At 39.8% G+C, this 27,868-nt stretch overlaps 1 long non-coding RNA gene across 1 annotated transcript; it reads right to left on the bottom strand.

The window, feature by feature from the left end:
- LOC113648969 lies at positions 1–26,945 on the bottom strand. Its single transcript, XR_007138413.1, has 3 exons — positions 26,885–26,945; positions 26,317–26,383; positions 1–502 (listed from the first exon to the last, which is right to left on the bottom strand). It is a non-coding gene; the product is annotated as an uncharacterized LOC113648969 (long non-coding RNA).
- Between the last annotated feature and the right edge of the window lie 923 nt (positions 26,946–27,868).

Raw genomic sequence — 27,868 nt, 5'->3', positions numbered from 1 at the left:
GCTTGAACCCAGATCATTAACCCTGATCTTGAGCGGTTACCATTGCCCCAAAAGAAAAGTGTCAATTGCACCTTGACAAACAACATCACAGAGGTACACAGTAGGAATTTGGACAATTATTTCTTTCTTTCTTTTTTTTTGCATTTGGCAGCTGTGAAAGGATAATGTATTACTAGTTCAGTTCACTTAATGGAGACTCCGTGATACACTTTGAACTAAAGCACAGAATATTTGAGTACATCTTTAAAACCCAATAAGAAACCATTAACATCATGTCTGTCTTTAATAATCACCTGCTAAGCTAATCATGTTCTCGTTTATCAGCTGACAGGATTATAATAGTCGTCCTTTTAGTCCAGCGCTGTCAGGATTTGTTATCCTGCTTGTTATCGCGCTCTTCCTCCTCCGCGACGTCCTCGTAATTAAATCCGAGCCTTTAAGACGAGACGCACCAGCTCCTCTCGCCCACCCCGGCACCTCCAGTGACCCCTGGTTTCCAGCTCTAGCAGGACAGATTTGCATACGCACTCATTAACACAGTTAAGCACATGCAATGCTTTGTTCTCAGTTTATTTCTTAACAAAGCCTTTTGTCTGAGTGTCCTTGCTGTCATCAGTGCATGCTTTGGAAAACAAACAACTTATAGAAAAAAATATCTTTCAGCTCCTTGAAAAAACAACCATAATGAGAAATATGCCAGTTTTAATAGATACGATATGTCAGTTAGCATGGTGCACTAGTACCAGAAATGTCCATAGATATTGTGTACATTGATATCATGGTGCTTGTTAGCAGTACAGCAATTAGTGGATTGTTCACGCTAAAGTTAGCAAGAACGTTTGTTTACAGCACAGCTTTGTTTTAAACTTAGCAAAGCATACAATGCTCACATTAGCAGCATTGCTAGCAAGATATAATTTTAGAAATTGTTTAATGCTTTTAATGACTATCTGATACTATGTGCAGCACTTTGGTCCACTTTTGTTCTTTTAAATGTGCTTTAGAACTATAATTGGCTTATTTACTTGCTTGCTTATTTACTTACTTGGTTAGTAATAGCATTAATGCTAACAAGTTTTTGCAATGTCAAACATCAAATGCCGTTACATCAAATCTGATTAGCTGACAGAAGGATTTTTTTGTTTTGTTTTGTTTTTAAATAAAACCATCGTCCTAAATCATTTTAAATATCTTTGGTCTTTAAATTTCCTTCAACTGAATTCAAATTGTAAAATAAGATTTATGAAATGAATATAGTTTGTGTGTGGGTGTGTGTGCGTGTTTGTGTTTGTGTGCGTTTGTGTTTGTGAGTGTGTTTATTCACATTTGCTCTAACTCAGTGGTTCCCAAACTGGGATAGGCGTACCCCCGGGGGTACGCCACGTGACGGAGAGGGTATGCGAACAAAATGCTGAAATGTACTGTTAATGTAATTATACCGCACCTAATATTCAACGAGACATGTATTTCTCAGACTAAATATAAAGACGTGCCCCCTCTAGTGTACTTAGAGCAAAGTATCCAGGTAGTGCCATAAAAGGTCAAATTCATGATATCCAATCAAATTACCCCATCTGAAGTCAACAAAAATCTGTGTCCACTCAAGTGTCATGCGTAAGCGCACATCTTTACGTATCGCATGTAATTCACACACAGTTTCACGTCGCATCGCTGATATGGCAGAAGACGTTTTAAAACAACTATTGCTTCGCATAAAATCGAGATTTCTACACTTTACAAATCGACGAATCGACTGATGAAGCTGGTTTGGCTCAGCTGCTGGCATATGTCCGGCATATTTATGATGGTATTTTCCACAGATGGATTCGCCATCCATTCTCTGCCACCCCCACAGCACACCTGCCTATTTCTGAGCAAGAGAGTCTCATTTAAATCTCTACGGGTGGCACTTTGAAAATTGAGTTTACACAAAAATAAGTACCAGATTTCTGGATAGTCTTGCGTGCAGAGTATCCTGCCTTAGCAGATCGCAATTTGAAAACATTACTGCCCTTCTCGACAACATACCTGTGCGAAAGTGGGTTTTCAGCGCTTACAGTACCATCATAAAGAACAAATATCGACACAGACTCTGCATAGAGAATGATTTAAGAATAAACTGTCTCCGATACAACCAAAAATGGCAAGTTATGCAAGTCATTTCAAGCACATCCATCTCATTAAACGGAAAAAAAATAATATTAGTCAGAAAATATATATATATATATATATATATATATTCCATCCATCCATTTTCTACCGCTTATCCGGGGCCGGGTCACGGGCGCAGCAGTCTAAGCAGGGATGCCCAGACTTCCCCCTCCCCAGACACTTCTTCCAGCTCTTCCGGGGGAATACCGAGGCATTCCCAGGCCAGCCGAGAGACATAGTCCCTCCAGTGTGTCCTAGGTCTTCCCCGGGGCCTCCTCCCAGTTGGACATGCCCGGAACACCTCCCCATGGAAGCGTCCAGGAGGCATCCGAAACAGATGCCCGAGCCACCTCAGCTGACCCCTCTCAATGTGGAGGAGCAGCGGCTCTACTCTGAGCTCCTCCCGAGTGACTGAGCTCCTCACCCTATCTCTAAGTGTGCGCCCAGCCACCCTGCGGAGGAAACTCATTTCGGCTGCCTTTATCCGGGATCTTGTCCTTTCGGTCATGACCCAAAGCTCATGACCATAGGTGAGGGTAGGAACGTAGATCGACTGGTAAATAGAGAGCTTCGCCTTGCGGCTCAGCTCTTTCTTCACCACAACAGATCGGTATATCGACCGCATCACTGCAGAAGATACACCGATCCGCCTGTCGATCTCCCGCTCCATCCTTCCCTCACTCGTGAACAGGACCCCAAGATACTTAAACTCCTCCACTTGAGGCAGGAACTCTCCATCAACCTGAAGAGGGCAAGCCACCCTTTTCCGGCTGAGAACCATGGCCTCGGACTTGGAGGTGCTGATTCTCATCCCCGCCGCTTCACACTCGGCTGCAAACCGTCCCAGTGCATGCTGAAGGTCCTGATTTGAAGAAGCCAACAGGACAACATCATCTGCAAAAAGCAGAGATGAAATCCTGTGGTCCCCAAACCTGACTCCCTCCGGCCACCGACTGCGCCTAGAAATCCTGTTCATATAAATAATGAACAGGACCGGTGACAAAGGACAGCCCTGCCGGGTGTCCAACATGCACCGGGAACAAGTCTGACTTACTGCTGGCAATGCGAACCAAACTCCTGCTTCGGTCATATAGGGACCGGACAGCCCTTAACAGAGGACCCCGGACCCCATACTCCCAGAGCACCCCCCACAGGTCATCATGAGGGACACAGTCAAATGCCTTCTCCAGATCCACAAAACACATGTGGACTGGTTGGGCAAACTCCCATGAACCCTCCAGCAACCTGGTGAGGGCATAGAGATGGTCCAGTGTTCCACGACCAGGACGAAACCCGCATTGTTCCTCCTGAATCCGAGGTTCGACTATCGGCCGAATTCTCCTCTCCAGTACCCTGGCATAGACTTTTCCGGGGAGGCTGAGGAGTGTGATCCCCCTATAGTTGGAACACACCCTCCGGTCCCCCTTCTTAAACAGAGGGACCACCACCCCAGTCTGCCAGTCCAGAGGCACTGTTCCCAAAGGCCACGCGATGTTGCAGAGGCGTGTCAGCCAAGACAGCCCCACAACATCCAGAGACTTAAGGTACTCAGGGCGGATCTCATCCACCCCAGGTGCCTTGCCACTGAGGAGCTTCTCAACTACCTCAGTAACCTCAGCTTGGGGGATCGATGAGTCCACAACCGAGCCCTCCGCCTCTGCTTCCTCAATGGAAGACATGTTGGTGGGGTTGAGGAGATCCTCGAAGTACTCTTTCCACCGTCCAAGGATGTCACCAGTTGAAGTCAGCAGATTCCCACTCCCACTGTAAACAGTGTGAGCAGGGCACTGCTTCCCCCTCCTGAGACGCCGGACGGTTTGCCAGAATTTCTTCGAGGCCCACCGATAGTCTTTCTCCATGGCCTCACCGAACTCCTCCCAGACCCGAGTTTTTGCCTCTGCAACCACCCAGGCTGAAGCTAGCTTGGCCCTCCGGTAACTATCAGCTGCCTCCGGAGTCCCCCGAGCCAACCAGCCTCGATAGGACTCCTTCTTCAGCTTGACGGCATCCCTTACTTCCGGGGTCCACCACCGGGTTCGGGGATTGCCGCCACGACAGGCACCGGAGACCTTACGGCCACAGCTCCGTGCGGCTGCATCGACAATGGAGGTGGAGAACATGGTCCACTCGGACTCAATGTCTCCAACCTCCCTCAGGATCTGGTTGAAGCTCTGCCGGAGGTGAGAGTTGAAGATCTCTCTGACAGGAGACTCTGCCAAAAGTTCCCAGTGGATCCTCACAGTACGTTTGGGTCTGCCAAGTCTGTCCAACTTCCTCCCCTGCCATCGGACCCAACTCACCACCAGGTGGTGATCAGTTGACAGCTCTGCCCCTCTCTTTACCCGAGTGTCCAAGACATACGGCCGGAGGTCAGATGAAACAACCACAAAGTCGATCATCGACTTCCGACCTAGGGTGTCCTGGTGCCATGTGTACTGATGGACACCCTTATGCTTGAACATGGTGTTTGTTATGGACAAACTGTGACTAGCACAGAAGTCCAATAACAGAACACCACTCGGGTTCAGTTCGGGGGGGGGGCGTTCCTCCCAATCACGCCCCTCCAGGTGTCACTGTCGCTGCCCACGTGAGCGTTGAAGTCCCCCAGTAGAACGACGGAGTCCCCAGTCGGGGCACTTTCTAGCACCCCTCCCAGAGACGCCAAGAAAGTCAGGTACTCTACACTGCCATTTGGCCCATAGGCACAAATAACAGTGAGAGACCTCTCCCCGACCCGAAGGCGCAGGGAAACGACCCTCTCGTTCACCGGGGTAAACTCCAACACATGGCTGCTGAGCTGGGGGGCTATGAGCAAGCCCACACCAGCCCACCGCCTCTCACCGCGGGCAACTCCAGAGTAGTAGAGAGTCCAGCCTCTCTCGAGGAGTTGGATTCCAGAGCCCAAGCTGTGCGTTTAGGTGAGCCCAACTATCTCTAGTCGGTATCTCTCAACCTCCCGCACCAGCTCAGGCTCCTTCCCCCCCAGCGAGGTGACATTCCATGTCCCTAGAGTCAGATTCCGTGTCCGGAGATTGGGTTGCCGAGGCTCCCGCCTTCGACTGCCACCCAATCCACATTGCACCAGCCCCTTACGGTTTCTCCTGCAGGTGGTGGGCCCACAGGAGATCGCCCCCACGTCGCTCCTTCGGGCTGAGCCCGGCCGGGCCCCGTGGGGTAAGACCCGGCCACCAGGCGCTCGCATGCGAGCCCCAACCCCGGGCCTGGCTCCAGGGTGGGGCCCCGGTTGCGCCATACCGGGCGACGTCACGGACCTTGTTTTAATTTTCTTCATAAGGGTTTTTGAACCGCTCTTTGTCTGGCCTGTCACCTAGGACCTGTTTGCCTTGGGAGACCCTACCAGGGGCAGAAAGCCTCAGACAACATAGCTCCTAGGATCATTCAGGCACGCAAACCCCTCCACCACAATAAGGTGGCGGTTCAAGGAGGGGTAAGGTGGCGGTTCAAGGAGGGGATAAGGTGGCGGTTCAAGGAGGGGATAAGGTGGCAGTTCAAGGAGGGGATAAGGTATACTAAAGTTGTTTTATCAAATAAGTTATTTTATGAAGGTACATGTGTTTAAAATGCAGCTTAAAAAAATAAAGACCACAATTTTTTTTTTTTTTTTAGGTACGCAGAATGATGTTAAATCCCGGTGGGTGGGGGGGGAGGGGGGTACGTCTCTGTAAAAAGTTTGGGAACCACTGCTCTAACTTAACCTCAGGACATACAGTGGGTTTGTGTTAAAAAGTACCACTGATATTATAATAAAGAAAATGAATTAAATATTAAGAGTCTGACAAAAGCAGCTGAAACAATTTCTTATTACTCTTCCTCTTTTCCCACTGAAGAAAACAAATAAGTGAGTAAATAAACAACAGCTCCACAACTTTGTGCTCCGTGATGCACTAACGATGCTGCCTCCAAAAATAGTTCCCTAATCCATCAAACGTGGTCCGGGTCATTTACACCGGCTTTGTGAGTGTGCACTCGGTGATGACACAGATGTGTGCATATGGACTCCTGCGTCTGCTCTAAACACATTTACAGAAGTGCACCTAAACCTCACAGACACGCACAATTTACTCAACACAATCAAAAAATCCACTGTGGTAACTCTTCAAACATGGTCCACATATACACTATCATCAGTCCTCTGTGGACATGTCCCAAACCACATACCCTATTCACTACATACTCCACATATACACCATAATCAATCCTATGTGTATGTGTCCCAAACCACATGCACTGTTCACTACATACTCCACATATACACTATCATCATTAGTCCTCTGTGGACGTGTCCCAAACCACATGCCCTATTCACTACATACTCCACATATACACTATCATCATTTGTCCTCTGTGGACATGTCCAAAACCACAAAGCCTGGTCAATACATAGTCTACATATAAACTATCATCAATCCTATGTGGACGTGTCCCAAACCACATGCCCGGTTCACTACATACTCCACATATACACTATCATCATTAGTCCTCTGTGGACATGTCCCAAACCACATGCACTGTTCACTACATACTCCACATATACATCATAATAAGTCCTATGTGGACGTGTCCCAAACCACATGCCCGGTTCACTACATACTCTACATATACACTATTATCATTAGTCTTCTGTGGACATGTCCGAAACCACATGCCCTGTTCACTACATAGGCCACATGTACACTATAAACATTAGTCCTCTGTTGACTTGTCCCAAACCACATACCCTGTCCACTACATAATCCAATATACACTATCATCTACTGTATCCTCTGTGGACGTGTCCCAAACCACATACCCTGTTAACCACATAGGCTACATATACACTATCATCAATCCTATGTGGACGTGTCCCAAACCACATGCCCAGTTCACTACATACTCCACATATACACCATCATCAATTTTCTGTGGACGTATCCCAAACCACATACCCTGTTCACTCCATAGTCCACATACATACCATGATCAATCCTTTGTGGGTGTGTCCCAAACCACATTCCTGGTTCACTACATACTCAACATATACACTATCATCAGTCCTCTGTGGACGTGTCCCAAACCACATACCCCGTTCACTACATAGGCCACATATACACTATCGTCATTAGTCCTCTGTGCACATGTCCCAAACCACAAAGCCTGTTCAATACATACTCCACATATACACCATTATCAATCCTCTGTGGACGTGTCCCAAACCATACCCTCTTCACTACATAGGCCACATACATACCATCATCAACTCTCTGTGGACATGTCCCTAACCACATGCTCTGTTCAATACATACTTCGACATATACACTGTCATCGGTCCTCTGTGGACGTGACCCAAACCACATACCCCGTTCACTACATAGTCTATATATGCATCATCATAAAAGAAGAAACATATTAGGACAAAACACATGAAAGAATAAAAGGATTCAACAAAAGAAGGCTGTGAATGCATGGTGAGATAAACGAGGGGGAAGAATGCAATGTAACAAGTGTTCGGTTCCAGTGAGTAAGAGTTGAACGGAAGCTGCCGATTGGTCAGCAGATGGTCCGCCCCTTATGACATCATTAGCTTTCAGCTGGAATGGAATTCTTCAGCGTGTTTCACTGGGAAAGTTTCACACTTTAATCTGAAATGGTTTTGTTCTGTATAAAGTTTACAAAAAGCTACAATTCTCTAGTAAACCATGCATGAAAGAAGAGGAAGATGAAGAAGAGAAAGAGGTAAGAGTATTTGAAGCTCTCTATAGAATTACTCCACAGGCGTAACAGCGAAAGGAAGGAGCGACGCTCTGACGCATGACGAGGCTCGCTGGAAGGAAACGATAATTAGGACATCACGGCTTCGACGCAGTTCTGCGACAGCTCTCTTCTGAATACGTTTCTCATTTGAAATTTGCATTAATTATCTCAGAAACCCAACGAAGAAACGAGATTAACTCCAGCAGGGGGCTGAATTAAAGGACAAGGAACCGACTCAGAGAGAGAGAGAGAGAGAGAGAGAGAGAGAGAGAGAGAGAGAGAGAGAGAGAGAGAGTTGAGTGGATTGATGTTGCTCAGCAACCATTCATTTCAGATGTGAATGTGCTGTCCCGGTTCTTCCTCACGTCCACACACAGACTTCTGCATTCATCTTCAGCTCAATTAACTCAGACGCATCGTCACTGCCTTCGTTAACCACACCATCAGAGGGCCTCGCTAACAACCGCACAGTGCTCACATCACTGCTCCCATCAGACAGAGAGAGAGAGAGAGAGAGAGAGAGAGAGAGAGAGAGAGAGAGAGAGAGAGAGAGAATATTCAAGACAAGAAAAAAAAGAATAAAACAAAACAGAAAAAAGAGATTAAATCATCCACAATACAGCTGAATAAAAGAAAGAAAACTTGATGTAAGTAAAAGAGATTGAACATACAAACATTTCAGAACAGTTAAAATGAATAGATAAATAGATAGATAAATAGATAGATAAACAAACAAACAAACAAATAAATAAATAAATATGAAGAGGAAAGATCCATACATGAAATTAATAAATTATTGTAAAGTTGAAAGGAATAAATTGAAATGTAATTTTTTATAATAAAAAAGAGAAATAAAAAATAGTTAAATAAACAAACAAGAAAGAAGACAAATTCAATTAAAAACAAAATAATTAAATAAAGAAAGAAAGAAAGAAAGAAAGAAAGAAAGAAAGAAAGAAACATTAATAAATACATTTTAACTAAACACTAAAGAATATTAACAATGAAAGAAAAAGGATCAAAGAGAAACATTCTGGTTATGAAAACAGAAAGTAGACAAAAGCAGAAAAAATACAAATAAAAATAAGAAAGAAAGAAAGAAAGAAAGAAAGAAACATGACAAGTTTGTAGTTTGTTCTCGATTAACTTCAAGCGAGAATAAAAACAAAGTAGTTTCTAACTTATAAATAAAATGTTATTGTTGGTAAATGGCTACGGTTGGAACGGAATAAATCAGGTGCTGTTAGAGGAAAATGCTAGTAGAGGAATGTTTTCACACCACGGGAATAAAATTAGGCCCTGACTACAGCGTAGAGCTTTGTAGCTCGGAGGAACACATGCTTTGCAACACAACAAGGCCAGAAAGGAATAAATAAAAGCATGTGAGTAAAAAAAAGCCACGCTGTTGTGTTTCAGTTTCAGACCGGATACAAAACGCCTGGTGAAATTTTCTCCTTTTCTCCTCTGACTGCTGACATGTTCTCCGATACGGAAACAGCTCCAAAGAGTTTACACATATATATTATGACATGTTAAAGCCTGAGGCGTCTTTCTCACCACCAGAGAGCGACAGGCTGGGATCGGGGTCGGTATACGGCCCGTGGGACAAACCCTGTGTAACACACACGATCGGATTGGTCTAGAGTTCAGACGTTAGCTTGATATGTGGATTAGCGAAAGTTTTGAGTCAATCACATTCACTGTGTCCTGCTGCAGTTACCAAACACTCGCTCTTGTGTGAAAGCACTGAAAACATTGGCTCCTTGTCTGAGGTGTTCTGGGCTTTTCTGCTCACCTCAGATGTAAAGAGTGATTGTTTGTCTTCCTGTAAACTTCCTGTCTTTTTAGGGCATTGGAAGAACAAAATGTAAAGCAATGAAGAATAGAAGAAATGAAAGAAAAAAAACAATAAGATAGATAGATAGATAGATAGATAGATAGATAGATAGATAGATAGATAGATAGATAGATAGATAGATAGATAGATAGATAGATAGATAACAACAAAAAGGAAGAAAATTATGAAAGAAAGAAAGAAAGAAAGAAAGAAAGAAAGAAAGAAAGAAAGAAAGAAAGAAAGAAAGAAAGAGAATGTGATCAAATGTTTAACAAACAATTAAAAACAAACCGATAGATACTCTAACGTGAAGCAGGAAGAACAAAAGAGCCAAACAGCAAATAAGGGAAGTAAAAAGTATTTATTTCCTTAAAAGAGATTCACAAAATATAATTCAAAAAGACAGAAAGAAAGAAATAAGAAAGAAAGAAAGAAAGAAAGAAAGAATGATACTAGATTTATATGAGATATAATATTTTATAAAGGAAAAACAAAAAGACTAAATTAAAACTAATGAAAATGAAAAAAGTAACATGAAACAAAGATGACAGAAAGTAAGAAAACATGAGATTAACAATTAAAAAACAAATAGAAAAATAACAACCAACCAGCAAAGAACCAATAAATAAATCAATAAATAAACAAATAAATAAATGTTGTAATTTAGCACAACTCCAATTTGGAATTTAGTTATTCTTCTTATTCTCATCAAGTCCTTATAAGTGTAGTACGTACACTACACTGAGTCCACGGCGACTGGCTCTATATATACACACAGAAGTGCACTAGATGTGATCTGTTGTGCACTATAGGTTTGAATTGGAATGGAAAAGGAGGGGACTCCAAATAAGATGATAACTAGCAGAAATAAGCAACTGAAATAAGCAGACACAAATTCAAATGTAACATGAAAGCGAGCAATTATAAAGTCCCGTCCTCCTTCAAAGTGGTGATGCGGTTTGGGACACAACACATGCAGGGAGTCGGATGGATTAATTTGTCCTCGTTTGCAGAGTGAAGTGAGAAGTGCCCCGCCCGCTCTATGTGTTAACGATGCGCCCTAAAGCCTTGCCAGGACCCCGCAGAGTTCACAGATCCAGTGCCAGAGTGCACACAGTGTCCCACCGTCACCATCTGCACTACTTACTCACTCTTACATAGTGCCCTTGCTCACTACTCCCTTCTAACACCACCGTGCATTATGGGAACTCTCTATCAGTCAGTCTATCATCAGATCTCATACTTGCTGCAGAACATTGCAGCGCACTACTGATTTTGCACACACGTTTATCAGTGTGTAGGGTGCAAGCAGACCACTTTATTTATCCTGTAAAAGAAAGTGGCAAGGACAGATAGACAGACAGAAACGGAAAGGTGCACAAATACACAGATAGAAACAGATACATAGACAGATAGATAGACAAATAAACGGACAGACGGGCGAACAGACAGACAGACATACAGACAGACAGACAGATAGATAGATAGATAGATAGATAGATAGATAGATAGATAGATAGATAGATAGATAGATAGATAGATAGATAGATAGATAGATAAGTAGATAGATGAACACAGATATACAGTACAGTATAGACACAACAGTGGACAGGTTGATAAAAAAAATATACAGACAGATAGACGGACAGACACATAGCGAACTTATCTCTGAATGACAGACAGAAAGGTAGACATCCAGACATATATACAGATAAAACAGATAAAAAAATAGATATATAGAATGATAGACAGGTCAACAGGTAGCAGACAGTTAGACATGCAGTAGGACAGGCAGGTATATGGACAGATAGACCAACATGCACATATAAATGACAGACATATAGATATACAGACAAGTAGATAGATAGATAGATAGATAGATAGATAGATAGATAGATAGATAGATAGATAGATAGATAGATAGATAGATAGATAGATAGATAGATAGATAGAGACAGGGTACAAAAAATCTCACAATACTGTATATATGACAGACAGCCATACAGACAAACAGAAAGACAGACAGAACAAAGAAAAACACAGACACATAGGTACGACAGATATGTTAACAAGGTAGATATACATGCAGATATGCAGGCATATAGAAATGCACATAGATAGAATAGAATAACAGATAGACCAATTGAAAGACCGACAGACAGACAGACAGACAGGAAGTAAAATAATGCCTCCTATACCCTACTAAGGGTGTAATACAGTGTCCAGTATGTATAAGTGTGTCCAGTATGTTGACTTTCAGAAAATTCACTTCAGAAGTTCACTAGTTGGTGTATGAAACAACACCTATCTCCATATCTAATGTGCTAGATGTAAAACATAGGAGTGTAATATAGATTTCCCTATTCAATTATCATTAATTGACAATTGCTAATACTCCTTAATATTCATGCACCTCTGATCGACCTCTTCTCTTCCTCTGAGAGCCTATAATAAGCCCCCCAGAAACCCCCACCACCACTCTGAGAGGAAAGCAAACGATTGTTTTGTATCAATTCTTTTATTTCTCACTTAATCGATGAGCAAGTCATTAAATTTGCAGCGTACGCTCTAAAGGAAGGTGTAAATTGTTTTGCATTGATTTTTTTAGCCCCTAGCAGTGACACACAGAGGTCAGGAATCTCCTAACACCAATTATATCTCACTTTCTCTCACACACACCCACACATATCTTCATGTCATTATTCCACAACACAGTAAAAACACAGTAACATAGAATTCCCACGTTGTTAAATTATACAGAATCTCAATGAAGCATAGTACTTGGATTCGTCTTCCAGCACACTTTATTTCAACAGACCCTATCTATCTAGTGTTTTAAATGACATAATAAAAAAGAAGAAGAAGAAGAAGAAGAAGAAGAAGAATACAAAATGCCCCAGCAGCCTAATCCTGATCCCATGCATTAAGCTCCGGAGACCGCACTTCAGACCACAATCTGCTTCAAGTGGCTGCAGTCTTCACCCAAAGATAGAGAGAAGAAATGAGATGCTCCCTAAAGTCTAGTCACTGTATCATTTACCTGATTGAGTGAGATACTCTAATGGCCTCCAAAGGGCACTAGAAATTAAATGTGTTTAACGGTGCGGATGCTGATCCTCTGAACAGAAATGACTTGACCAGACATGGTAACTCAAGAATCAATAAGGAGAGCTGAGAGCAACCAATTAGCAGGTTACAATGTGCATAATGCTAACTGGTGGTCATTCATGTGTGAGAAATGTTATCATCATTTTTATCGTGAGCTGTTCCTTTATTTTTTACTGATTTCCTGCAGCATATTTAATGTATTTTAATCAGGAACTGTATTCTGATTAGTTGCAGCTTTAATGTGGGTGGGGACTCTAGTCTAAATGGTTGCAGAGACAAACTATGGTCTTATGGGTTACAGCAGCATTCTAGCCAGGAACTGTATCCGGATTGGTCATATTGGTGTTTTGAGCAGGAACTGTAATCTAATTGGTTACGTAGGTGTGTTGGGTGAGAATAATGCTTGCAAGGGTATTCTGGATGGGAACTGTAAGTTGGTGGTTTTGCCGTTAACTGTAGTTTGAATGGTTAAACGTGCAATTTAGTTGTAAAACTACAGTCTACTTGGTTACACTGAGATTTTGGGAAGGAACAGTGGTCTGAGCTATTAAAAGACCCATGACAGAAAATTAAATAAATCAATATGTAATCCCCACCCTTATCTCAATCCAGCAAAGGGTTGAGTGACCAAGAAAGTGAAAGTTAACTTAGTGAGTAAAACCTAATTAAGCAAGATTAAAATAATCTGTCATGTGAAAGTCTAGCTGCTAGAATGACTAGAGGCTGGATATTAAATGCATTATGCAAATGAATATTAGGCCACACCCAATTCGAAAGTCAGATTAGTATGAGCAATGTTCATCTTATGTTTAAACTATTGTTCAACAAAACAACCAATTTTTGTATTGTTTGTTGTATTAAATGTATGTGATTTTACACTGGATAACAGCAGCATGCTGGGGTGGAAGTGACAAATTAGTCTGACAACTATCAAAATTGAAATATTATCCATCTGGATAATTAGCAAATAGTTGTGGAAGAGGAATGCCAAAATCATGAGTGGTCCAGCTGGCTGATTAAAATCAGTTTTGGACTCCAAATAGAAGCAAATCAGAGGAATAAATATGACATGACATGACTTTTTCACTTGTTCATTTACCAGATGCTCTTATCCACATTGACTTAGTATTGTTAAAAGTCTAGGTCAAGCCCAGTCTTGAAATTTGAACTTTGGAATTTGAACCGTCTGGTCACTTAAGACACTGAGCTACTGCTGCTATCTTCTGTTCTCCCTCCATCATCTTTATCTCCATCATAAAAAAAGATGAACTGTGGAGTCCAAAATTGATGATGGCTATAATACAGCCAAACTACCCCTATTTATAATTAGAATCCCCTAGCCCAGGGTCATGCGACTTTTATTACATCCCCGATTAGCTGTTTTTATAATGTAACTCTGAAAATTCAGTACCAGCCCTCCGGCTTTTCTACAAAAAAATAAAAGGTTGAGGCATCGAAGAATGAGGCACGACTCATCAAATCAATCCCACGAGAATTAGCTGTTAAAGTGGTCTGATGCCCTTCAGCGACAAAAAGGTAAACAGTGTTTAAAACTATAAAAATATGCATAAAAGTGAACCAGAGCTTTACACAGATGAAGGTCAGGATGTCATTTTTTATATGTTAGTTTGCCCCTCAAGAAAAAGAGCTTGAGCAAAGACATATAGAAACCCCACAATGGCACTAATTGACATCATCTTGGATGCTTGAAATATACGATATATGGTATTTGTCTCCCTCATGGACGCATTTATCTCGGAAATGTACCTCAAAAGTACATTACAATTACCTGATTTTACCTGATTACAGTAATTTAACTTACTTTTGGATACATTTACCTCAGACTGATACCTCAAAATACCTCAAAAGCACATCAGAATGACCTGGGAAATACCTGGAATGGAAATTTAGTTCACTTATGGACACTTTAAGACACATTAGAATCAAAATTGGAATCACAAATACCCATGATTTACCTCAGGCAGTAATTTAGCTCACATCTGGACACATTTAAGTGAGCAGTGCCTCAGATTTACCTCAGACGTACAACAGAATTACAAATGAATTACCTCAATATTAACTTAGAATTACCTCAGATGTACCACACAGTTACTGTAAAATGACCTCAGAGCTACCCCTACAGTACATATGGAGTCAAACAGTCATTATGTATGTACCTAAGTACATAAGTACCAACCTCAGCTGGTAAGTTAACTCACTTTCGGTCAAAGTATTACATTGGAAGTAACACAGATGGCAATTAAACTAACTTCTGTGTAGATTTGATTCGGAAGCATCTTATTCAGTGATTTAGCTTACATGTGGACTGTGGATCTGTCCTCATATGTACCCCAGAATGACCTTAGACCTACCTCAAAATTAACTGTAAAATTACCACAGAATTTTCTCACAAATAAGTCCTACAGTGACACTCACTCATCTACACATTTACTGCAAAATTACTTTTGAATTGCTAGAGAAGTAGGTTCTGTTATAATTCATATAAGTCAGAAGGCACTTAAGCTCATTTGTTGATTACATGCTAGAATCACCTCTCAAGAATACATTTTAATCACATAGTTTTTTAATATTGATTAAAAAATCATTTTAATTACCACAGAATTACTTCTGAATTACCAGATTTACCCACTTATGGACATCTATCTTAATTACCCTGAATTACAAGAACACTTTTGGACAATTTACCTCAGAAAAGAACCTCAGAAGTATAACCAATGTACCTCAGAATTACTTGAAAGCACCTAAAATGGTAATTTAGCTCACATTTGGGTATACCGACTTCCAACATACATCAGAATTACCTCATTATTTACTCTTGAATGACCCCAGACCTGCCCCACAACTGGTGTAAATGACTTCAAGAATTAACCCAGAAAAGACGCAATACAATAATAATGCTCACTTTATGATGTATACATCCTAATTATCTTATAATACCTGAAAAGAAACTCATTCAGAAAAGAAACTCAGAATTAATTTAGAAATCCATCAGTTACACCTCAGAACACTTGTTTTTGCAGTACTGTGACCTCAATTTATCTAACATTTTAGTGGGTAATCTTTACATGGCCAGGTGCTGGTAGAATGGCATATTATAGGATAATTATAGGGTCCGATCATATGATCTAATAATCATAGGATGTAAAATATGAACAATTAGTTGCCAAAATAAAATTAAAAAAAAAATCTAGATTGTACTTATACAAATTTTACTAATGCTTTAAGTCAATGCTTTATGATGTCACTAGCTTATTTAATTTCCATTTTCTCTTTTTTTCTTAATATATGTCATTCTATTTTATGCAATTCTCTTTTACAGTTAACAAACTTGACACATTTTTTTTTACTGAAACCTCACATTTAAAATCTCTCAGTGCTCATGTCAAAGTTAACTCTTAATAAAAACTCTTCTTATGCTGACATCACGAAGCAGCATTCAGTTCATAGGGCCGTGATTGCCATTATGTCTTTCCTATACAGTATTTCTTTCTTTCTTTCTTTCTTTCTTTCTTTCTTTCTTTCTTTCTTTCTTTCTTTCTTTCTTTCTTTCTTTCTTTCTTTCTATTTAACCCCTCTAGCCGTTACACATATTTTTTAAATTGAAAGTTTTCATATCAGTGCTCTTGTCAGAACTTTTATATGAACTCTGCTTCCTGCTGCCTTTTTTTCCCTCTAAACTTAATATTTCTCCTTCCATCTTGAAGCACTGTTCAGTTCAAAGGGCCATGATTGTCATTCCAGATAGTCCGAGCTCAGCGTATCCCATTATCTCTTTATTAATTGCTACCTCCGAACTCTAATGAGACGTAATTCGAGTAGAATTGTTTTGTAATCACACGCGTATTGTTCTGTCAGCTTCTCCGGTGTCTATAACCGGCCATTAGAAAATGAGAAAACGAGCTCATCGTTGTCCTCATGCGCTTCCATTATCGCCTGTTTGTTTCAAAATGGTTTCTGAGACGTTTATGTTCGCCGTCCATCATAACCAAATGGGCAATTTTCTCTCTCTGAAGTGCGACTGAGTTCAGACCAGAGTGATATGAAACACAGCCAACCGAGACGCCCGCGTCCCAAATCTCACATCTTCTCATCTTAACTCTCTCCATAATTTATCAATTATAATTACTGTCTTTTGTTCATATTTCCTTTTGTGGAGAATTTCAGTCTACACTGTACCACGGAATGCATCATCTTTATAAACTATACATATTTTATTTATTTAAGTTTAAAGTGTGAAACTTTTTAATACAAATATTTTTTTTTCTTTTTGCTCTTTTTTTGGAGCATTCAGAATTTTTCTTTCTTTGATTGATTTCTCAGTTTAACCTAAATTCTTCTTTCTTTCTTTCTTTCTTTCTTTCTTTCTTTCTTTCTTTCTTTCTTTCTTTCTTTCTTTCTTTCTTTCTTTCACTTGTATGTCCTTGTATCCTTTTTCTCAATTTAGTTTTTTCCTTTCATCTATTTCCATTTTTCTTTTTTTCTTCCTTCAGTATTAATCTCTCATATTTACTCTCATTATTCTTTTTTTTCTCACCTTTTATTATTATTATTTATATATTCTTTTTGCCTTCTTTCTGCATAATTTTCTGCTATTTTTGTTCTTTTAATTCTGTTTTTCTTTAACTTATTTTCTTCATGCACTTATATTTTTATCTCTTGTCTTCTTTTGCCCAGTAAATCGTGACATTATGAACACTGATATTTATTAATGAACATGTCTGGATGTAGTTTTCAGTTTATTACAGGGATGACCTTTCTCACACGGCTGTAGCGGGTCACAGAGTCGTTACCGAAACACACTTTTCCTTTACTTTATTAGCCCACAGTCACTAACACACTGCAGATACACTGCGAGTGCGGATTTGCTGATGAACTGAAAAATTCACTCGGATTATTCCTGAGCCGAGTGTCACGCTGCAACCTTTCTAAAAATATGTGCCAGGAAGATGCTATGAATTTAATAATTCTTCCTTCTGGCATGATGCCTTGTTAATGCACACTTCCTCCACTACTGCGAGACCAATTATGACATTTTTTATATAATAATTATTTACTGGCACTCCATGTACTGCCATATGTGAATTTGAAACAAAAAAATTCATTCGGAAAACTCAATATAAACCAGGCTACAAATCAGAAGTTAGAGCTTATTATGTACAAAATATAGCCAAAGTTCTCCGAAGGTATGGGGCTCGCCAACTGAGGCCTGACATTTATATGGGGAAAGAAAATCTACATTTTGAAGGCCAGAGTGGCCAAGTCTCTTGGCTGCCATTTAAAACTGAAAAGTGTGTATAATAAAATGTAATAATATATTTTTTTAAAAAAAAATAGTAATTTCCTAAAAAAGAATTTCACTATGGACGTGTCCCAAAGCCCACTTTCTCGTCACCATATATTCTACGTGAGTGCCATCATTGCTCCACTGTGAACACATCCCAGACCACACACCCTACTAAGTATACAGTCCACATACAGTAGAAACCATTCCATTATGGATGTGTCCCAAATCACATGCCCTATTCCCTATAATGTAAACATAACCATTCTCATAATTCCAATGTGGGCATTCCCTAAACCACACACCATGGTCACTGTATAAGCCAGATATACTCCATCATAATACCACTGTGGGTATGTCCCAAACCACACACATCCCTATATAGTCCACATGGACAGTATCATAATTATATTTTGGTTGTGCCCTAAACCGTACACCCTGTTCACTGTATAGGCCAGATACGCACACTCATAATTCCACTGTTTATGTGTCCCAAATCACATGCCCTATTCCCTATATAGTCTACATAGACACCATCACAATTCCACTGTGGATGTGTGCCAAATCATACATACCCCTATATAGTCTACATAAACCATCATAATTCTACCACACTAAAGTCCACACAGACATCATCATCATCAGCACCAGGACATTAATCCAAAGTCATTTTGTAGCACATAACATGCTCAGCTCGAACCATTTCTTTCACCACTTCCTGTCAAAATATAAGAATCTAATAGAAATTCATGCTTGGGTTCTTTTTAATCTGTGGAAGAAAAAAAAAACCCTTCCGAGTAGCGCTGACTCAGGGTCTCAAACGTCAAAAAGATTCAGAAATCTGTATCTGAAATCACACCATATATATATATATATATATATATATATATATATATATATATATATATATATATATATATATATATATAAATTTTTTTAGGATGCTCCCAAAAGCACATCACTATCTGACCACAAAGAGATAAACGTGAAGAGAACAGACGCTAGAGGACGATGTGTAATAGTTAGCCGTCGCTGCCACCGGATTAACGTCCTGTCTGCCTTGATGGATGGCAGATGGCACAGAGGCAGAGAAGCTATTTTTAGCTTTGAGGGAATTTTAAATCTATATACACATATATTTCACCTTCCTCACTAAATCACCTCATCGTACATCACTTCCTCTCTCCAGCCAGCAGCGGCTCTGAGCACCAATCTAAATAAAGGCACCGATTCCTATGAAGTTATTAAAGGAAAATGTTTCAGATACTTGAGCTTTCTCATTTACACCAAGAGCTGTTGATTCAGTAATGTTATCCATGTGGAACTGATATAGAGATCTTCTTTCTTTCTTTCTTTCTTTCTTTCTTTCTTTCTTACATTACTGAAGGAATTGAGATGATAATAATAATAATAATAATAATAATAATAATAATAATAATAATAATAATAATAATAATAATTTCCATTACTTTTAATTGTCATAATTATTTTATTGCCAGTGTGTGAAGGGATTCAAGGTTAAATTAGTGAATAGAACACCTTTTTGAATTCTGGAAACACTTTGTCAGCCTTTTCTCAGTATTTTATATTAAGTCTAATAAAACACTTTCATTTCCTGTGCTATCTGATTTGGCAAATTGGCAATAACTGGAATAATTAGTTTTTAATTAGTCGAAAACAAAAATATATTTTTTGTCTGTTATAAAGAGTTATGAACAAAGATAAATTGTCTGGTACAAAAAAAAAAGGCTGTTGTTCAGCATGTAAATGTCATGCACTTGAGGAGGATTTCAGGCATTTGGAGCAGTTTTAATCTCCTCGTCTGAAGCTTTTTATTATCATCAGATATTTTGTCTGCTCTGCATCACCGAATGCGCCTTGCAGCTTCGCTCGAATGTGAAGGTCAAGCTTGGCTAAGTGGCTGCGTCCGGAATCGTTCAGCATGCAGGGAGCAGGAACTTCGTGCTGTGAACATCTCCGGCTGCAAATAAAGAAAATGACCCCCTGTAGACCAGGACACACTCAGCATGCTCTTTAGCTGGTCGTTTAGTTTCGACATTTTCCGCTTCAGATGCAACATGTTCGGAATTTCTCGGAAAGCACTCAGCTTTGCTAAAATTACATTCTAACTGCACTTACAACTGATTCCCAACATCTGATAAACTTCTAATTCAGTCATTTTACAGCAGTGATATGAGTGTGACATCAGAAAAACAGTTCTGTAGTTAACATTTAAAATAAAAAGCTAATATTATAACTTTTAGTTCCTGGTTTGGTTTTATAGAAATATATAGAATATATAGAATATAGAAAACAGAGATGAAAACAAGTGAAAATTCACCTCAATAACACAGTTTAAAATTTATTGATGAATTTAAAAAAAAAGTTTAATTTAAAAATATATTAAAATTTAATCTTAATATTCATTCATTCATTTTCTACCGCTTATCCGAACTTCTCGGGTCACGGGGAGCCTGTGCCTATCTCAGACATCATCGGACATCGAGGCAGGATACACCCTGGACGGAGTGCCAACCCATCACAGGGCACACACACACTCTCATTCACTCACACACTACGGACAATTTTCCAGAGATGCCAATCAACCTACCATGCATGTCTTTGGACCAGGGAGGAAACCGGAGTACCCGGAGGAAACCCCCGAGGCACGGGGAGAACATGAAAACTCCACACACACAAGGCGGAGTCGGGAATCGAACCCCCAACCCTGGAGCTGTGAGGCGAACATGCTAACCACTAAGCCACTGTGCCCCCCTCTTAATATTTAATAATAAAATTTATCTAGCCATGGGGGTCACAGTCCCAGTACAATTTTGGTGATGGTGATTACGTAGGTATGACTAAACAAATTAGCATATCGTGACGTCACTGACTGGGTCTTCGACCCGTGCCTTCGGGCGCATCATTGAAAAACTTATTTTGATTCTGGACACAGTTATTCCAGAACTTCGTGTCAAGTTAAAGCGGTGTCGAGCTGTTTTAATGATTTTTTTTGGTGCCCGAACCCGTTACTATTATTTTATTACAACCGGCAAGTCGGTCAGACTTAAAGCAAAAAAAATAAATAAAATTGAGTCGGTCCTAAATTGACAGGGTCGGTCGGGTTACGGCAAACAAGAATATTTTTAAGGATGGCCTGAATGAATTAACTTTGAATATGGTCTCACATCATTATACTACAGTCATACATTATGCATATTTAATGAATTTAATGATTCTCTAAAATTCAAATTTTGTTTCACATTAAAAATTGGGAAGGCTAAGAAAAAAAAAATAAAGGAAAAAACAACAACAACAAAAAAAAAAAACAACAACCGGTTCAATATATCCTGTCACCAATTTACCCAATTTGAGAAGATCGTTCAGTTTCCTTTAAACATGGCTGCCACCCAAAAGGCTAAGCTCTCCTTACACTGCAGCCATAAATCAGGGTACATATGTACACACACTTGTCTCTAAACAAATTGATTCCATTTAATTAAGGCCATTAGAAGACGGAGGAAGGCCTTGATTAATAACCTCTTACAAGACAAATATGGCTATTATGTCCACTATTATTAGTGGAGCCTTTAGGAAACCTGATGGCTCTATAGACGAGTCTTGCCAAGAAGTGTTGCTCCAGTGGGCTATTGATAGATAAAAAAATGCAACAAGAGAACACTGGGATTTACAGTCCGGGTAAGATCTATATATTTTTTTAACAAACCGTCTATTCAAAGAGGGATGGGGCGACCAGGCAATGATGTTGGAGGAGAATAAATTTTCGCTTTGTGTCACACGTTGTGTGATTTGTTTTTCAGCATTTTGCAAATTCATCATATTCTGTTAAATAATGCATTATGTACATTTGTCATCATTAGCTATCAACTGGGAAACAGTTTATACCTCTGATTGGTTAAATTATGATCATTTTCCATATTACCCTTCAAATCTCACACACTAGACCCATCAGTGTATTGAGAAGTGTCTGGCATTCCATTTGGGAAGCAGCTATATATAATATTTACTTCAGGTATGTTGGAAACAACTCAACCGTGATTCTTTCTGTCAGTGAATCAGCATTTGAATTTTTTAGCTGAATCACAGCCACGTGTGTGTGTGTGTGTGTGTGTGTGTGTGTGTGTGTGTGTGTGTGTGTGTGTGTACTTGTTTGATCTGGATCTTTTGGTACTGGCTAAAATTCCCTCCATTCGCATACAATAAGTCGGTTTTTCATTCAGGGAATCTTTTGATCATGTCCACGATTTGAAGTAAGATTGAATCAGTGAATCTTTCACGCTTGACACTGATTGACTTATTTCTTGTTTAGCAAATTATACTGAACAAAATTATAAATGCTACACTTGTTTCTTCCCCCATTTTTCATGAGCTGAACTCAAAGATCTAAGACATTTTCTATGTACACAAAAGGCATATTTCTCTCAGATATTGTTCACAAATCTGTCTAAATCCGTGTTACCGAGATAATCCATCCACCTCACAGGTGTGGCATATCAAGATGCTGATTAGACTGCATGATTATTGCACAGGTATGCCTTAGGCTGGCCACAACAAAAGGCCACCGGAGCTGTTGCTTATGAATTAAATGTTCATTTCTCTACCGTAATCCGTCTCCAAAGGCGTTTCAGAGAATTTGGCAGTACATCCAATCGGCCTTACAACTGCAGACCACGTGTAACAACACCAGCCTGGGACCGCCACATCCAGCATCTTCACCTCCAAAATCATCTGAGACCAACCTAGACAGCTGCTGCAACAATCGGTTTGCATAACCAAAAAAATTCTGCACAAACTGTCAGAAACCATCTCAGGGAAGCTCATCTGCATGCTCGTCACCCTTATCGGGGTCTCGACCTGACTGCAGTTTGTCGTCGTTAATGACTTGAGAGGGCAAATGTTGACATTCGATGGCGTCTGGCACTTTGGAGAGGTTTTCTCTTCAAGTATGAATCCCGGATTTCACTGTACAGGGCAGATTGCAGACAGCGTGTATGGCGTCATGTGGGTTGCTGATGTATGACTGTTATGGCCGTGTATGGCGTCAATGGCTTGCTGATGTTAACATCGAGTGGCCCATGGTGGCGGTGAGGTTATGGTATGGGCAGGCATAATTTATGGACAATGAACACAGGTGCATTTTATTGATGGTATTTTGAATGCACAGAGATACCGTGATGAGATCCTGGGGCCCATTCTTGTGCCATTCATCCATGACCATCACCTCATGTTGCAGAATGATAATACATGACCCCATGTTGCAAGGATCTGTACACAATTCCTGGAAGCTGAAAACATCCCGGTTCTTGCATGGCCAGCATACTCACCAGACATGTCACCCATTGAGCATGTTTGGGATGCTCTGGATCGACATATACGACAGTGTGTTCCAGTTTCTGTCAATATCCATCAATTTCACACAGCCATTGAAGAGGAGTGGACCGACATTCCACAGGCCACAATCGACAACCTGATCAACTCTATGAAGACTCTAAGGAGATGTGTTGCACTGCATGAGGCAAATGGTGGTCACACCAGATACAGACTGGTTTTTGGACCCCCTTGGACCCCCCATTTTAGTACATTTTAGTAAAATCATGCAGTCTAATCAGCATCTTGATATTCCACACATGTGAGGAGGATGGATTATCTCGGTAAAGGAGAAGTGCTCATTAACACAGATTTAGACAGATCTGTGAACAATATTTGAGAGAAATAGGCCTTTTTGTACATAGAAAATGTCTTAAATCTTTGAGTTGAAAAATGGGGGAAAAAACAAAAGTGCTTTCCCACATTCAGTGAGTCAGTGTTTTTGAATCAGTGACTCCTTTGATTACGACTAAGTATCACTCTCCGACAGTGTATGGATCTGCGAATCCCTTTGCTCATGACAAAGATTTGCTCAGTGAGTCATCATTTGTATGAATGAATCTTTTGTCCGTGCCCAAGTTTCAGTCGCCATTTAATTAACAGACCAATGTTTGACTCAGTTTTGTCATGACTCACCCAAGATTCACTCATTTGCAGGTCAATATTTGAATCAATAAACTTTCAGTCATGGCTGAGATTCACTTTGGTCTTAATCAACAGATCAGTGTTTAAATCAGTGTTTCCCAATCCGGACTGACGTCTCCCAGTCAGGAAGTCCAGGATCCCTGTTTGAATCAGTGATACCTTTGTTAACCGAGTCACTGTACGGATGAGTGAATCCTTCGGCCATGGCATAAGTTTCATTTGCATTTAATCTAGCAGTTCACTCTCTGATCCAACATGACCAAGATTCAGAACTCTGCAGGTCAGAAATTGAATCTGTGAATCTTTAAATCCCGACAGAGGTTCACTCTTCTCTGGTCAGTGTTTGGATCGACAAATCTTTTGCTCATGACTGAGATTCACTTCTCTCTCATTCAGCAGGTCACTGTATGAATCATCGAATCTTTTATTCATAACCAATTTTTTTTATTCATTTGTTCCTTTGTAGTTTTGCAGGTTGCTGTTTGAATCATTGACGCGTTCAGTCGTGACTTAGATTCACTACTCTTGTTATAGGAGTTTAATGTGGTTAATGTTTAATGAGGCGTTAAACTCCTTTGTGTTTTAATAGCCTTATTTACATTTAATCAAATTCTGATTTATTGTCTAATATTCGTCTTTAGATCCTTTACCCGAATGTCTTCAGTGGATAGCAAGAAGCAGAAGAATTGGCCTTGTCTTACCAATATATTCAGAAGAGACTGTATATAAAATATATCTCTGCAATATGAGCCAGTGATATTGAGGATAATAAAGCAAGAAATGCTGCTCACGATCTCACAGTATAAGACATATAGCAGGGTTCCAGGAGATTGCAAAACTCTCAGTAACAGAAGATGGATTACACACTAAACATCCGTATGTTGCTCATTAAAGGTGAAGGTTCTTCAGTAAGGCTCCCCCTTAGGACTCTGGGCTAACTGGGACAAAACCTTTTTCTCCTCTTCGTGCATTTTTTCTCTCAGCTCAGTGAAGCCCAGCGCAGGTTGGATGTGAACATACACATTAGCGTAAAGAACAATACCGGGGAAGGTAATGAGCCTGGGATCAGCAAAGCGCACAAACAAAACCCTAAACAGATGGATGGCAACGAGAAACAGCTGCCAAGGTAGCCAAGTGCACAGTGAGCGAGGGGCTGGGGTGAAGGAAACTAAATATGACTCAACCTTGTAAAATTAAATTAAAAGACCAACCTTGGTGTAACACAAATTCTCAAACCTCAAAAAAATAAAGGAAGGAATCAAACCATAAAAAGAGAGATTTAAATCCCCCAAAAATAAAAGATTCAAACTTCAAAAAAAAAAAAAGTAGACAAAACAGAAGATTTGAACCTCAAAAGGCTCAAACTTTAGTTTTTTTAAAGAAAATAAAGATTGACTCATCACGGAAACAAAATGAGATTCAACCCTTAAAAAAGCAAACAAACAAACAAACAAAAAATATTAAAACCAAAAGAAAACCCAAAAAAGAAAAAACTGTCATAAAACAAATCAACAAAAAAAAAACAAAAAATGTGAAAATAAGGCTCCACACTTATGCAAGTAAAAAATCAAGACAAGAAAACATTCACTCTCTACCACTTTATCCGATCTCAGGCGTCATCGGGCATCAAGGCAGGATACACCCTGGACGGAGTGCCAACCCATCGCAGGGCACACACACACTCTCATTCACTCACACACTACGAACAATTTTCCAGAGATGCCAATCAACCTACCATGCATGTCTTTGGACCGGGGGAGGAAACCGGAGTATCCGGAGGAAACCCCCGAGGAGAACATGCAAACTCCGCACACACAAGGCGGAGGCGGGAATCGAACCCCGACCCTGGAGGTTTGTGGCGAACGTGCTAACCACTAAGCCACCGTGCCCCATAACTTAATATCACTAATAATGGAATACAATGAAACAAAATTTTAAAAATGGTTATTGAATAAAAGGACAAACAAACAAGCAAACAACAAACACACAAACAAACAAACAAACAAATAAATAAATAAATAAATAAATAAATAAATAAATAACATTATTAAAGTGCCACTTTGGGTGATTTTAATATTTCTGAAACTGATATTTTGTAGATGAATGAAAATCTGTAGTAACTTTACATACTCACTCTTTACAACAGCAGTGAACAGAAAAGCATCCACAGCTCCGGGCAGCAAAGAACAGGACACTTGTTCCTTCAAAGAAACAATTGTAAAGGAGAGCTCATTAATATTCAAACTGCCATATAAATCTTGGTCACACAACAAGAAGTCACCCAGTAATTTGCTAACTGACATAGTTCCCTTTTAAATCTGTTCAAAGCATATAGATAAAACGTAAATAATAGCATTTTTATGGGGTGTTATTAATATTAATGCAGCCTCATGAATATTGATGAGATGGCCATATTCATTAAATTTTTTATTATCAGACACAACATCCTGAAATGCTAGCGCTTATTTTACTCATAACATGCTTAATCATTATGACAAAGAAAAAACAAGAGAAAGTCTACGAGTGTACGAGTGCTTCGTTAATTTTCATCCTGCCTCATTAATATTAATGACGTACAAACACACACACACACACACACACACACACACACACACACACACACACACACACACACACACACACACACATCTATTCAGCACAAACACGAAGAGGAGATGTTCCTACAAACTACTGTTTCACACCTTTCACTCATCCTTAACCAGAAGACTTTTTTTTTCTCAGTAGAAGCGAAGCATGAAGGTGGAGGTCAAAGCACTCTTTAAAGGAAGCAGCTGGGAATTAAAACTTGTTCCTGCACTGGAATAATTCACATGACCAATTCATGCTCCCAGCCAAATTAATTAACTAATTAACTAATTAATTGATTGATTAATTAATTAGAAAACATAAGCTGAGTATATAACATAATTTAAATATACCTTGACTTCAAATAAAGTAAAAGTTCATTTTAAATTATTTTTAAGCATGTATTAATTTTATAAGCATTTTAATTATAATTATTATTAATTATTAATTTCTTCTTTAAACAAAAAAAGTCTAATACTTCTAAATCTAATACTAAAACTAATTTTTTTGTACTTTTAGATAATGTATATTTTTACTTAAGCTGCACTGTAAGTACCAATGGCAGTAAATTTATTTAGAAGAGGCCCTTTATATTTTTGCCCTGTTATTCTTTGGCATTTTTTAATCTAGCAGTAAAATTAATGTTATAACGGGATTTGATTAAAGTTTCATAGCAACAGATTATATAATGATAACTGACCTACAGTATTCTGATGGTGCTTTTGTGGGGACAATGGAATTAGCTGGTAAAGCTGTTCCAGGTAGAACCATTTTTGTCATATTACAGGAAAGCCATCACTCTGTTGCCCACTGACGAGGAGGCAGTCAGATAAAAAATCGTTCAGTCAGCAGCAGCACACAAGCGAATGCATGACGATGGAGAAATCCAATCCCAAGAACATGAATACGGCCTTAATGCCGAAGCGCAGATGCACAGTGACTCAATACACAATCGTGTTTATGGATGAGACGCTACTGATGTCCTGAATAGACGTCTCAGTGTACTCGGTTTTATTAGAACTGACACTCAGCAGGGAAGAGACGCCCACACGCACTACATCAGCATCTTACAAAAACAGAAAACATCAACTACACTGAGA

Source organism: Tachysurus fulvidraco, chromosome 18, assembly GCF_022655615.1.
Source record: "Tachysurus fulvidraco isolate hzauxx_2018 chromosome 18, HZAU_PFXX_2.0, whole genome shotgun sequence".
NCBI classification, from domain to species: Eukaryota; Metazoa; Chordata; class Actinopteri; order Siluriformes; family Bagridae; genus Tachysurus; species Tachysurus fulvidraco.
The sequence above is the reverse complement of the archived record's forward strand: the minus strand, read 5'-3'. Positions and strand labels throughout refer to the sequence as shown.